At 45.4% G+C, this 14913-nt stretch overlaps 1 protein-coding gene across 1 annotated transcript in view; it reads right to left on the bottom strand.

The window, feature by feature from the left end:
* The window catches only part of LOC126195714 (uncharacterized), a 586112-nt gene that overhangs the window by 289711 nt on the left and 281488 nt on the right, over positions 1-14913 (bottom strand). The gene's annotated exons all lie outside the window — the stretch shown is intronic.

Raw genomic sequence — 14913 nt, 5'->3', positions numbered from 1 at the left:
CTACACTACCCTGTTGAGAGCGTAATTGCAATATTGAGTATACAGTTTCGATATAAATACAGTGCTCAAATGGCTCTGAGCACTATGGGACTTAACATCTGAGGTCATCAGTCCCCTACAACTTAGAACTACTTAAACCTAACTAACCTAAGGACATCACACACATCCATGCCGTAGCGGTCGCGCGGTTCCAGACTGCGAATGTAACAGCAAAGGATATGACTAATAGTGATACAAGGTACCCTCCGCCATGCACCGTACGGTGGCTTGCAGCGTATGTATGCAGATGTAAATGTACATAGAGCTACCGTCTGGAACCGCGCGACCGCTACGGTCGCAAGTTTGAATCCTGCCTCAGGCATGGATGTGTGTGATGTCCTAACGTTAGTTAGGTTTAAGTAGTTCTAAGTTCTAGGGGACTGATGACCTTCGAAGTTCCATAGTGATCAGAGCCATAGTGCTCAGAGCCATTTGAACTTCAACGCACCGGACGCAATACGTAAGGTGATATCGCAAATTGCTTCGGCTTATTAGGGCTATAAAAGCTAAACAGCTGTAATCACGTTAGTTTATTTCCACTGAGGTTCCGCACCAGCGCAGATCATCTTTGAAAGTAGTGTCTTCTAGTGTTTGGTACGTAGATGATGTCAGTCATTTCGCGTTATTGATATTAGACCGCGCAGTCATAATAAGGGGCAGAGTTGGGCGATTGATCAGTAATTTACTTAGAAAGTGTAAACTTTGTAATATAAAGGTTTTTTGACCTACAATAAATATATAAACAGGAACAACGTTTATCATTTAATAGGATCAGTGCCTTCATCATTCATTTATGTTTGGATTGTAATTTATAGAATTAAGAGATCTGCTTCAGGGGGTAGTCAGGCAGGGCCAAATCTTCATTTTAGCGTTTATTATTTTCCGTTGCGCACATTCATTTTGCCGGTCGCTGTGGCTGAGCGTTTTTAGGCGCTTCAGTCCGGATCCGCGCTGCTGCTACGGTCGCAGGTTCGAATCGTGCCTCGGGCATGGATGTGTGTGGTGTCCTTAGGTAAGTTAGGTTTAAGTAGTTCTAAGTCTAGTGGATTGATGACAGATGAAAAGTCCCATAGTACTTAGGGCTATTTGAACAATTTGAACATTCATTTTACACCCGCCTGGAGCAGAATCTTGGACGCAGATGTTACATTGACCCGCGGGGCATCACGTGAGCTCATGTGAAGAACCGTGAGGCGCGGTAGTGCTTTGACGGTAACCATACATGGTCATACACGAGGCCCAGCACAGCAGTGTCCGAAAGTGACAACGTGGAATGCGGAGCGTGAGCTGCCGCACAGTATAAAGGCGGAGGCGGCGCAGCCCGTGGGGGATTTCAGGACAGACAGCGATCCAAGATTCCAGTCTGTGTAGGGTAGGCCCGGAGCCTCGACTTGAAGTATTCGCTTTGGCTCTACTCGCGCTCATACTCAGCCACGTACCTCGCTCCACTGATTTTGCAATCAGATATAGTATACTTTCAATCAAGTTATTATCCAATTCTTGTTCAGATGAGCAATTAAAGATTGTAATTATTCACGTCTTGTCTTTGTTCGATTATTTCCCAATCGAGTACCATAAATCTTTCAAACTTCCAGTTAACTATCTCCACATTAGGTGACTGGGCGGACCTTCTCCAGTCTCTAATGCCACTGAGCGTCTAGACTACTCGCTGGACGCGACAGCTCAATGATTGCTACATAACGAGGACGGTCGCTCAGGCTCACCGTTCTATGCTATGTGATCAAAAGTATCCGGACACCCGTAAAAACATACGTTTTTCATATTAGGTGCATTGTGCTGCCACCTACTGCCAGGCACTCCATATCAGCGACCTCTGTAGTCATTAGACAGCGTGAGAGAGCAGAACGGGGCGTTCCGCAGAACTCACGGACTTCGAACGTGGTCAGGTGATTGGGTGTCATAAGTCTGTATGCGAGATTTTCACACTCCTAAACATAACTAGGTCCACTGTTTCCAATGTGTTGGTGAAGTGTAAACTTGAAGGGACACGTACAGCACAAAAGCGTACAGGCAGACCTCGTCTGTTGACTGACAGAGACCGCACACAGTTGAAGAGGGTCGTAATGTGTAATGGGAAGACATCTACCCAGACCATCACACAGGAATTCCAAATTGCATCAGGATCCACTGCAAGTACTATGACAGTTAGGCGGGAGGTGAGAAAGCTTGGATTTAATGGTTGAGCGGCTGCTCATAAGCCACACATAAAGCTGGTAAATGGAAATGACGTATCGCCTGGTGCAAGGAGCGTGAACATTGGACGATTGAACAGTGGAAAAACGTTGTGTGGAGTGACGAATCACGATACACAATGTGGCGATCCGATGGCAGGGTCTGGGTAAGGCGTATGCCCGGTGAACGTCATCTGCCAACGTGTCTAATGGCAACAGTAAGATTCGGAGGCGGTGGTGTTATGGTATGGTAGTCTTTCTCTTGTTGTTTTGCGTGGCACTATCACAGCACAGGCCTACATTGATGCTTTAAGCACCTTCTTGCTTCCCACTGTAGAAGAGCAATTCGAGGGTGGCGATCACATCTTTCAACACGATCGGGCACCTGTAATTGATTGGCCTGCATAGTGTCCTGAACTGAACCCTATAGAATACCTTTGGGATGCTTTGGAACACCGACTTAGTGCCAGGCCTCATCGACCGACATCGATATCTCTCCTTGTAATGGTACTTGAATTACGTAACCATTACGGCACCTCACCTCAACCTCTCGATACCAGCAATATTCTACTGTGTTTCTGTAAAGTAGTTAATATATTTCTGAGACAACATTCAGATTTGATTTCATTAATGTAGAGGTACTTTGATACATCGATATGTTTATATTGCAGTGATATTATTCTTATGTGTATTCTTTCTTTCGCCACTATGATCTTTGTCGTACTTGTAACTCTGATTTTTGGGCGTGTAAGCGATTATTAGGGAGTCAAATCTTGGTCGTCATGTTGAAAAGACGCAAATTGTAGACAGTTTATAAAATGTGAACTTTAACAGTGAGGAAGATATTTTCAAGTATGTTTTATATTTTGAAGTGATGTTTTGTGAGTTACGTGATATTGAAACAAAAGTAATGAAAAAGAAGTGTAACTTAAATTCGGAGTGCTGATTACTTTTTTTACATCACCATTGTCCTAACTTTCAAAGGTTTAATCTTCAAGAATGGCTTGTGAAACACATCTATAAAACTTTTGAATATCGCAGAATAACACCTAGGCCTCTTTGCATCCGAGCTTGGAATCATCACTACCTAGATTTTCGACGATTGAGCCATGAGTTCACAACGAGACCAGCTTGGGAAACACCAAAAGATGAGTGCCTAGTTTATCCATTGTTTCATGAAATGACTTTATTAACTGTGCTCTAATGACACCTGCCACATCATATAACTTTATTGCTGCCCGAAAATGCAATATTTAGCAGCGTGGTAGGGTTGTTAGATCCTCAATGCAGCACTCCGTGAAGGATGGGCTGCCATTCCCCAAGAAACCTTCCAGCACCTGATTGAACGTATGCCAGCGAGAATGGAAGCTGTAATCAAGGTAGCCAGTGGGACAACACTATATTGAATTCCAGCATTACCGATGGAGGGCGCCACGAACTTGTAAGTCATTTTGAGGCAGGTGTCCGGATACTTTTGATCACATAGTGTATAGTGTTGGCAACTAGACATGGCTGCCAAAACGCATTTTCAAACGCAGCGTTTTTCTCCGCTACCACGTTCTCATAGATTTACAAGCAGCCGTAAACATTGATGACGCTCATTTTGGCAGCAACAGAGCAAAGTGAATTCTGCCAACGTGTGAATCCAGCAACAAGTTGGATAATCTCACTTGAGCGTCGGTGCTTCGAGTAGGAACGATGTGTCAAAGCGATGTGGTGCAAGCTGCATGAGGGGCGATTGCTGGCTGGCGGGTCGCGGTCGATTGGGTGAGGTTCGTGCATCACGCTAGCCAGGCATCACTGCTTTCCGTCGTGTTTGTCACACAATGCGGCAGCGGTCGGTCAGCGACACAGAGCCACAGGTTAGAAAACAAAGGCACCACGCAGCTGAAATCACACGCGACGCTTTGTTGCGTGCGTGCGCCACTTACCACCTATCTTATCTCGCATAGCTAAACGTGGCGGATATAGCAGTTGCGGCAGTCGCCGTGGGAGATGAATTTGACGCATTACGTTGCGAATCACGTGCCAAAGCTATGTAGCGCAAACTTCACGAAACTGGTTTCATATACGCTACTGGCCATTAAAATTGCTACACCAAGAAGAAATGCAGATGATAAACGGGTATTCATTGGACAAATATATTATACTAGAACTGACATGTGATTACATTTTCAAGCAATTTGGGTGCATAGATCCTGAGAAATCAGTACTCAGAACAACCACCTCTGGCCGTAATAACGGCCTTGATGCGCCTGGGAGCTTGGATGGCGTGTACAGGTACAGCTGTCCATGCAGCTTCAACACGATACCACAGTTCATCAAGAGTGTTGACTGCCGTATTGTGACGAGCCAGTTGCTCGGCCACCATTGACTAGACGTCTTCAATTGGTGAGAGATCTGGAGAATGTGCTGACCAGGACAGCAGTCGAACATTTTCTGTATCCAGAAAGGCCCGTACAGGACCTGCAACATGCGGTCGTGCATTATCCTGCTGAAATGTAGGTTTTCGCAGGGATCGAATGAAGGTTAGAGCCACAGGTCGTAACACATCTGAAATGTAACGTCCATTGTTCAAAGTGCCGTTAATGCGAACAAGAGGTGACCGAGACGTGTAACCAGTGGCACCCCATACCATCACGCCGGGTGATACGCCAGTATGGCGATGACGAATACACGCATCCAATGTGCGTTCACCGCGATGTCGCCAAACACGGATGCGATCATCATGATGCTGTAAACAGAATCTGGATTTACCCGAAAAAATGACGTTTTGACATTTGTGCACCCAGGTTCGTCGTTGAGTACACCATCGGAGGCGCCCCTGTCTGTGATGCAGCGTCAAGGGTAACCGCAGTCATGGTCTCCGAGCTGATAGTCCATGCTGCTGCAATCGTCGTCGAACTGTTCGTCCCCATCTGTTGACTCAGAAATGGAGACGTTGCTGCACGATCCGTTACAGCCATGGGGATAAGATGCCTGTCATCTCGACTGCTAGTGATACGAGGCCGTTGGGATCCAGCGCGGCGTTCCGTATTGCCCTCCTGAACCCACCGATTCCATATTCTGCTAACAGTCGTTGGATCTCGACCAACGCGAGTAGCAATATCGCGATACGATAAACCGCAATGGCGATAGAATACAATCCGTCTTTTATCAAAGTCGGAAACGTGATGGTACGCATTTCTCCTCCTTACACAAGGCATCACAACAACGTTTCACAAGGGAACGCCGGTCAACTGCTGTTTGTGTATGGGAAGTCGGTTGGAAACTTTCCTCATGTCAGCACGTTGTAGGTGTCGCCACCGGCACCAACCTTGTGTGAGTGCTCTGAAAAGCTAATCATTTGCGTATCACAGCATCTTATTCCTGTCGGTTAAATTTCGCGTCTGTAGCACGTCATCTTCGTGGTGTAGCAATTTTAATGGCCAGTAGTGTACGAGAGCAGACACCGGCGGCAGCAGTGTACACCCCTGTTTCGTCAGTTTCTGAATGCCGGAGTCATCTCTGAAATGAAAGCTTTGGCAGCTGAACGAATAGTGGCGGAATTAATACATGTAGGAATCAAATCGATACAGAAGGAAAAAAAGAAGAGACGTGTTTGGATTCTCGATTGGGTAAAAAAATGTCAACTTGTTTGCTCGGCGAGTTACTGAAAGATGTTGTGGGACACTCGAGAAGATATTTCAGTTATGCGAGAATGTCAAAAAACAGCTCATGTTGTTTTTTAAGAAGTGTTAAGCATGCGACAAGAAATAAACGTGCTATGATGTGAGAAATATTGTCGCCAGAAGTCACATTAAAGATCACTTTCCGTTTTTTGGCTAGCGGGGATTCGTATTCATCTTTATAGGTAAATGTTTTTTTCTGTTTCACAGCCAGATATTATTCTCGCTTATGTGTTTCTAAGTGAGTGAATTTCACGGGGCAGCTCAGATATCATCCGTCCATCCATGTTCAGGTCGCGTACGACTGCATTAGAGAGGCAATTCTTACGTTGCGGTTGATAATGGAAGCAAGACCAAAGAAAAATCAAGACACGTTCATAGGATTTGTCGACCTGGGAAAAGCGTTCGACAATGTAAAATGGTGCAAGATGTTCGACATTTCCAGAAAAATAGGGGAAAGCTACAGGGAGAGAAAGGTAGCATACAATATGTACAAGAGCCAAGAGGGAATAATAAGAGTGGACGACTAAGAACGAAGTGTTCGAATTAAACAGAATGTAAGATAAGGAGGTAGTCTTTTGTCTCTACTGCTCAATCTCTACATCGAAGAAGCAATGATGGATATAGAGAAAGGTTCACTGGTGGGATTAAAATTCAAGGTGAAAGGATGTCAATGAAACGAGTCGTTGATGACATTGCTATCCTGAGTGAAAGTGAAGAAGTATTACATGATCTGCTGAATGAAATGAACAGCCTAGTGAGCACAGAACATGGATTACGAATAAATCGAAGAAAGACGAAAGAAATGCGAAGTAGCAGAAATGAGAGCAGCGAGATACTGACCATCAGGACTGATGGTCACGAAACTGATGAAGGCTACCTAGGCAGCAAAATAACCACTGATGGACGGAGCAAGAAAGACATCAAAAGCAGACTATCACCGGCAAAAATGGCATTCCTGGCCAAGAAATTTCAGCGAATGTACCCTTCGAGCACAGCATTGTACGGTAGTGAAACATAGACTGTGGGAAAACCGGAGAAGAAGAAATCGATGCATTTGAGATGTGGTGCTACAGACGAATGTTGAAAATTAGATGGACTGATAAGGTAAGGAATGAGGAGGTTCTGCGCAGAATCGGAGAGAACAGGAATATGTGGAAAACACTCACAAAGAGAAGGGACAGGATGATGGAACATCTGCTAAGACATGAGGAAATGACTTCCACGGTACTAGAGGGCGCTGTAGAGGAAAATATTGTAGAGGAAGACAGAGCCGGCCGGTATAGCCGTGCGGTTCTAGGCGCTTCAGTTTGGAACCGCGTGGCCGCTACGGTCGCAGGTTCGAATCGTGCCTCGGGCATGGATGTGTGTGATGTCCTTAGTTTAGTTAGGTTTAAATAGTTCTAAGTTCTAGGGGACTGATGACCACAGATGTTAAGTTCCATAGTGCTCAGAGCCATTTTTTGAGGAAGACAGAGATTGGAATACATTCAGCAAATAAATGAGGACATAGGTAACAAGTGCTACTCTGAGATGAAGAGGTTGGCAAAGCAGAGGAATTCGTGGCAGGAGGCATTTAACCAACCAGAAGACTAAAAAATTAAAAAAAAACGACTGCTTCAAGTACAGCAACATGTGTCTGTTTCTCTATGCAGTCAATGTCATCAAAATCCATAAATATCTACGTCTAAGCACTATGGGACTTAACATCTGAGGTCAGCAGTCCCCTAGACTTGGAGCTACTTAAACCTAACTAACCTAAGGAAATCACGCACATCAATGCCCGAGGCAGGATTCGAACCTGCGACCGTAGTAGCAGCGCGGTTCCGGACTGAAGCGCCTAGAACCGTTCTGCCACCATGACGAACAATTTGGTCTGTTTCCAGTTTTATATTTAACTTTTCTGATACGCTACTGACGCAATACTTAACCTTAAACCAGGCGCAATTACTACTTTCGTGTCGCCAATGTTGGAACAACCCGGTACTTGATACTTCCTGGCAATCCGTAACTTTTATAGTTTCGACAGCGACTTGTGCAAGTGCGCGCCGCGCCGCTGGTCGCAGGTCCGAATCCTGCCTCAAGCATGGATGTGTGTGATGTCCTTTGGTTAGTTAGGTTCAAATGGCTCTGAGTACTATGGGACTCAACTGCTGAGGTCATTAGTCCCCTAGAACTTAGAACTAGTTAAACCTAACTAACCTAAGGACATCACAAACATCCATGCCCGAGGCAGGATTCGAACCTGCGACCGTAGCGGTCTTGCGGTTCCAGACTGCAGCGCCTTTAACCGCACGGCCACTTCGGCCGGCGTTAGTTAGGTTTAAATAGTTCTAAGTTCTAGGGGACTGATGACCTCAGATGTCAAGTCCCATAGTGCTTAGAGCCATTTGAACCATTTGAACTGAGTCCCATTACAGACTGTTAACGAAGGTACAAGCATATGGGATAGATTTCCAAACTTGAGAATTGCTCGAAGATTTCCTCAGTAACAGAGCCCAATATGTTGTCACCGACGGCGAGTGTTCATCAGAGACTAGGGTATCATCAGGAGCCCCCAGGTAAGTACGATAGGAGAAATATTATTTTGCCGGCCGAAGTGGCCGAGCGGTTCTAGGCGCTGCAGTCTGGAACCGCGAGACCGCTACGGTCGCAGGTTCGAATCCTGCCTCGGGCATGGATGTGTGTGATGTCCTTAGGTTAGTTAGGTTTAACTAGTTCTAAGTTCTAGGGGACTAATGACCTTAGAAGTTGAGTCCCATAGTACTCAGAACCATTTGAACCATTTGAATATTATTTTCTGTATACATAAATCATCTTGCGGACGGCTTGGGCAGCGATCTGCGGTTACTTCCTGATGATGCTGCTGTGATCAACGGGAATGTATTGAAGTAGTGTGACTGTAGGAGGATACAAGATGACTTAAAAATATTTTCTAGTAGGTGTGAAGAATGACAGCCAGCTCTAAATGTACAAAAATGTAAGTAAATGTGGATGAGCAGGAGAAACAAACCCGTCATGTTCGGATACTGCATTAGTAGTGTCCTACCTGACACAATGACGTCATTTAAATATCTGGGCGTAACAAGTGTAAAGTGATAGGAAATGAACGACTACGTGAGAGCTGTAGTAGCGAGGGTGAATGGTCGACCTCGGGTTATTGGGAGAATTCTGGGAATGTATGGTTCATCTGTACAGGAGACCGCATACATGACGCTAGTGCGACCTGTTCTTTAGCATTGCTCAAGTGTTTGTGGTCCATATCATGTCGGACTGAAGGAAGACATCGAAGCAATTCAGAATATAGCCACTAGATTTATTACCGTTAAGTTCGATCAACTCGTAAATGTTACGGAGATGCTTCAGGAACTCAAAAGGGAATCACAGAAGAGAAGGAGAAGTTCTTTTCGACGAACACCATTGAGAAAATTTAGAGAATCTGCATTTCGAGCTGATATACACACGTCAAAAAAAGTTTTGCATCACCACGGTTTCCAGAACGCCTGAAGATTGACTGTGGATATTGTATCACAGACACAGTCCCTTTGACTGTTCATAGATGTCACTAAATCCGCCCAAAGAAGTAAACAACCAAGCGTGAGCAGCGCCTATTAGACGGAGGAGGTCCAACAGTCGATCAGTTGCAGTCATTTCACCAGGAAGCAGGTACACGGCTCGTGTTGTCAGTAGTTCAACTATACCTAGACGGTCAATACCGCGGTTCGATCGCGTCCGCATTCTTACTTTATGCCAGGAAGGGCTCTCAACAAGGGAAGTGTCCAGGCGTCTTGGAGTGAACCAGAGCGATGTTATTCGGACAAGGAGGAGATAGAGAGACACAGGAACTGTCAATGACACACCTCTCTCAGGCCGCCCAAGGGCTACTACTGCAGTGGATGAACAATACCTACGGATTATGGCTCGGAGGAACCCTGACAACAACGCCTCCATGTTGAATAATGTTTTTCGTGCAGCCACAGGACGTCGTGTTACGACTCAAACTGTGCGCAATGGACTGCTTGATGGGCAACTTCGCTCCCGACGTCGATCTTCACAACCACGACACACATGCAGCGCGGTACAGATGGGCCCAACAAGATGCCGAATGGACCGCTCAGGATTGGCATCACGTTCTCTTCACCGATGAGTGTCGCATATATGCCTTCAACCAGACAATCGGCGGAGATGTGTTTGGAGGCAACCCGGTCAGGCTGAACGCCTTAGACACACTGTGCAGCAAGTTGGAGGTTCCTTGCTGTTTTGGGGTAGCATTATGTGGGGTCGACGTACGCCGCTGGTGGTCATGGAAGGCGCCGTAACAGCTGTACGAGACGTGAATGCCATCCTCCGACCGACAGTGCAACCATATCGGCAGCATACTGGCGAGGCATTCGTCTTCATGGACGACAATTCGCGCCCCCGTCGTGCACATTTTGTGAATGACTTCCTTCAGGTTAACGACATCGCTCCACTAGACTGGCCAGCGTGTTCTCCAGAGATGAACCTTATCGAACATGTCTGGGATAGATTGAAAAGGGCTGCTTATGGACGACGTGACCCACCAACCACTCTGAGGGATCTACGCCGAATCGATGTTGAGGAGTGGGACAATCTGGACGAACAATGCCTTGATGAACTTTCGTATTGTATGCCACGACGAATACAAGCGTGCAACAATGCAAGAGGACGTGCTACTGGGTATCAGATGTACCGATGTATTCAGCAATCTGGACCACGCCCTCTGAAGGTCTCGCTGCATGGTGGTACAACATGCAATGTGTGGTTTTCATGAGCAACAAAAAGGGCGGAAATGATGTTTATGTTTATCTCTATTCCAGTTTTCTGGACAGGTTCCGTAACTCTCGGAACCGAGGAGGTGCAAAACTTTTTTTGATTGTATTTCGCGTAAGGACCCGCAAGATAAGGTACGAGAAATTAGGGCTCTTGCGTAGGTACATAGTCATTTTTCCTCGCTCTGTTTACGAGTGGAACAAGAAAGCAAGTGACTAGTAGTGGTACAGGGTACCCTCCGCCAAGGACCAAAAAACAAAAATGTGTGTGAAATCTTATGGGACATCAGTCCCTAAGCTTACACACTGCTTAAGCTAAATTATCCTATGGACAAACACACACACCCATGCCCGAGGCAGGACTCGAACCTCCGCCGGGACCAGCCGCACAGTCCATGACTGCAGCGGCTTAAACCGCGCGGCTAATCCCGCGCGGCGCCAAGGACACTTTCCCACAAACATATTGAAAATAGTAAATAGTTCAAATCCCTACAGTTCCGACCGAGGTTTCCGGGAGTTTCCGCGCGTTTCTAAGGCAAAATCTGTAATCCATATTACGACCTCCCACCCATTCCGAAATTGGAACCCTTGCCACTCTGCAGAGTATGTGTGTGTAGATGTAAATGTACGTAGACAGATAGCTGTGGGCCCATTATTTGTATAATTTCATGACTGCAGAAGAATCACTGGAAGCAGTTGAGCAGTTACCTCCATGAAATATTTAGAAGTATGCATACAGATCGATTTGTGGTGGAACGATTTTATAATACTAACTGCAGGAAGTATAGTTGCGAGAATGACATTCATTGAAGAATCCTCGGGAAATTTAGACCGTCAGGGTGCGTAGCAGATAGGGTTCATAGAGGAAACAGAGAAGGTCCAAAGAAGAGTGGCGCGTTTCCTCACAGGTACATTTAGTAAGCACTAAAGTGTCATGGTGAGATCAACCAATTCCAGTGGCAGACACTGCAGGAGAGACGTTCTGCGTCGTTTGTAGTTTACTGTTTAAGTTCCGAGACCGTACGTTCCTAGAAGAATCAACAAATACAGGACGTCTAATGGGGCATGGTCAGTATTGAGGGACATGGCAGGAACGATCATTCGAAACAAATATCTTTGTAAAAATGGGCCCTAAAATGCTTACATTAATAGCTATGAGAATTAGTTCGGTAGAACGATGTGTTTTACAACAACGAAGATGAACAAGTGCTTATAGCTGTTCAAGTATGCACTTGAGAGTCCCTGTTTTCTAGACATTTTTCGTTGTTCTGATCCCTACTACCATTTCTCAAAATATGGAGAAGAAGAGTTTGCAGTGGAGGAGATTTGTTTCACGGTACTGAAGATGAAGAAGTGTTGATAAGTCGGAATTTTAGAGTCCATGTTCAGAAGATTTGTTTTCTTCGAATGATAGTTCCTTTAACATCCCTCAATAGTCAGCATTCCTCCTGGGACAGCCCTTATATTGCTTCCTCCTGTATATATCTCCCGAATAGACCATGAAGTTAAAGTCAGAAATATTCTAGCTGACGCAGAATCTTTCCCGCAATTGTTCTTCCCGCGAACCAGCGACAGTTGTACTCAAAGTGCTCTCCGCCATACACCACAAGGTGTCCTTCGGCGTATAGAGTATAGTCATTAAAGCTCATACGGAAGTTTATAGCCAGTTGTTTCCGTAAGCGCACCGTTCGCGGCAGGAACAGGAAAGACGGAAACCATAATGGTTGGAGAAGTTTCATCCGCCACACACCGCAAGATGGCTTGCGCTGTATGGATCCAAACTAAAATGCATAAGCATTGTGACGCATTTGTCGTCGCTGCAGGAAGAGCTCACCATAGCGTTGTTTTGTCGCTCTTCCGAGGCATTCAGAGCACCATTACGCAAGAGGAAAGTCGGCCAGCGCTTCGTCAGTGAACCCATTCCTGCTGTTGTGTCACCGTTGACGTACATCCGACAGTGCCGGAAAAACAAACCTGAGACAGAAACGAGCAGTGGTAGCAGCAGTAATACAACAGATACTCATTCATACATCACACACATACATGTAGATTCAGATTATACACTCACACAAAATTTTTTTATTGATGTTTGGTCACTGGAGAACATTTTCCCAGAAATATATTAAAAATAGTTCAAATCCCTACGGCTGCGACCGAGGTTTCCGGGAGTTTGACCGTGTTTCTAAGCCAAATCTGTAATCCATAGTACTATCTCCAGCACATTTCGAAATTGGAATCCTTGCCCCTCTGCCACAGCCGATGCCCTAAAAGGCTGTGACCTCAAACAGCTCAATCCTCACCTTGAAGCACAGAATAATAATAATAAATAACGGGTTTCCGTGACTGTGCCAATGGACTGTCTTCCAACACAGTGCTGGCGTCAGAAGGGATACACACCTGCGTGCAGGTAGCGAGTAAAGGGGAATTTTATAGCTGTCGTACTGCGTGATATGGGCAGTCAGCGTACGTAAACAAACAGTCGTGCAGCTTGCAGGACTGCTGGTGAGGCCGGCAGTGGTCGTTTATCTTGACGCTCCCTGCGTTTCCGGGAACTGGTCTGCCGTAGAGCTAAATCCGGCAGCTTTCCAAACAGCGAGCTACGTACGAGGCGTTACGAGGTGTCTGCGCGCAGGTTGGGAAACGTCATCCATTAAGGTCTTCACTGCACTGTCACACCTTCTGGGAACTGTCTAACAGTGTCCTTTGTCACATCCTGCAGAACGAATTTACAGCACCGTGTGCGCTGATTTGAAACTTTTTGGCAGATTAATTGTATGCCATAGCGGGAATCGAACCTCGGACCGTTGCTTTTTGCGGCAAGTACCCTACCGACTGACCTATCCAAGCACGACTCATCCTGCCATCATCATAGCTTAACCACCCCCCCCCCCCCCCCCCCCGCAGTACCTCACTTCAAATAAGCGCACGCTCTGCTTTTATCCTGCCAGGATGTTTGAAACTGCCGTTATTTGTTCATTATAAAAAATTAACATGATCTCATCTGTCACTTAAACGCTCCTGTCTCGACTGTAGTTCGTTTCACAGATGCTACTTCTTCCAAAGCCAACAGCTATTGCCTATGGAATATATCAGAAGTATACGGACACAAGTTTGGTTATACCGGGTGATCAAAAAGTCAGTATAAATTTGAAAACTGAATAAATCACGGAATCATGTAGATAGAGAGGTACAAATTGACACACATGTTTGGAATGATATGGGGTTTTATTAGAACCAAAAAAATACAAAAGTTCAAAAACGTCAGACAGATGGCGCTTCATCTGATCAGAATAGCAATAATTAGCATAACAAAGTAAGATAAAGCAAAGATGATGTTCTTTGCAGGAAATGCTCAATATGTCCACCATCATTCCTCAACAATAGCTGTAGTTGAGGAATAATGTTGTGAACAGGACTGTAAATCATGTCCGGAGTTACGGAGAGGCATTGGCGTCAGATGTTGTCTTTCAGCATCCCTAGAGATGTCGGTCGATCACGATACACTTGCGACTTCAGGTAACCCCAAAGCCAATAATCGCACGGACTGAGGTCTGGGGACCTGGGAGGCCAAGCATGACGAAAGTGGCGGCTGAGCCCACGATCATCACCAAACGACGCGCGCAAGAGATCTTTCAGGAGTGTAGCAATATGGGGTGGAGCGCCATCCTGCGTAAACATCGTACGTTCCAGCAGGTGTTTATCAGCCAGGCTGGGGATGAAGCGATTCTTTAGGCGTACCTCTCACCCGTCACGGTAGCAGTTACTGACTCTTTGCTGTCCAGCGCCATCTGTCGGACATTTTGTGAACTCTTTTTTTTTTTGCTCTAATAAAACCCCATGTCATTCCAAGCATGTGTGTCAATTATTACCTCTCTATCTACATTATTCCGTGGTTTATTAAGTTTTCAAATTTATACTGACTGTTTGATCAGCCGGTACTCCTACCTCGCGTAGTGGCATTTAACGTGGTGTTAGTCCAAAAGCTGTCATTTTTACAGTTTCTATTCTAGCAGGTTAACTAGTTTTCTTATATGTACAAAACTTCGTCTTAAACTTGGAATAATTTCTAAAACAAAATAAAATTAAAATTAATCTATAGTCATATTATATCCACTAAATATTTTCTTAAAATAAATCACCCACAGTTCATACTTCTCACTCTTTTGAAGCATCTGTTCACCAATAGGTTTTTAGGATGATGCGCTTGAACACCGTCACACATCT

Source organism: Schistocerca nitens, chromosome 7 (genome assembly GCF_023898315.1).
Source record: "Schistocerca nitens isolate TAMUIC-IGC-003100 chromosome 7, iqSchNite1.1, whole genome shotgun sequence".
NCBI classification, from domain to species: domain Eukaryota; kingdom Metazoa; phylum Arthropoda; class Insecta; order Orthoptera; family Acrididae; genus Schistocerca; species Schistocerca nitens.
This window is presented reverse-complemented; position numbering and strand designations above follow the sequence as displayed.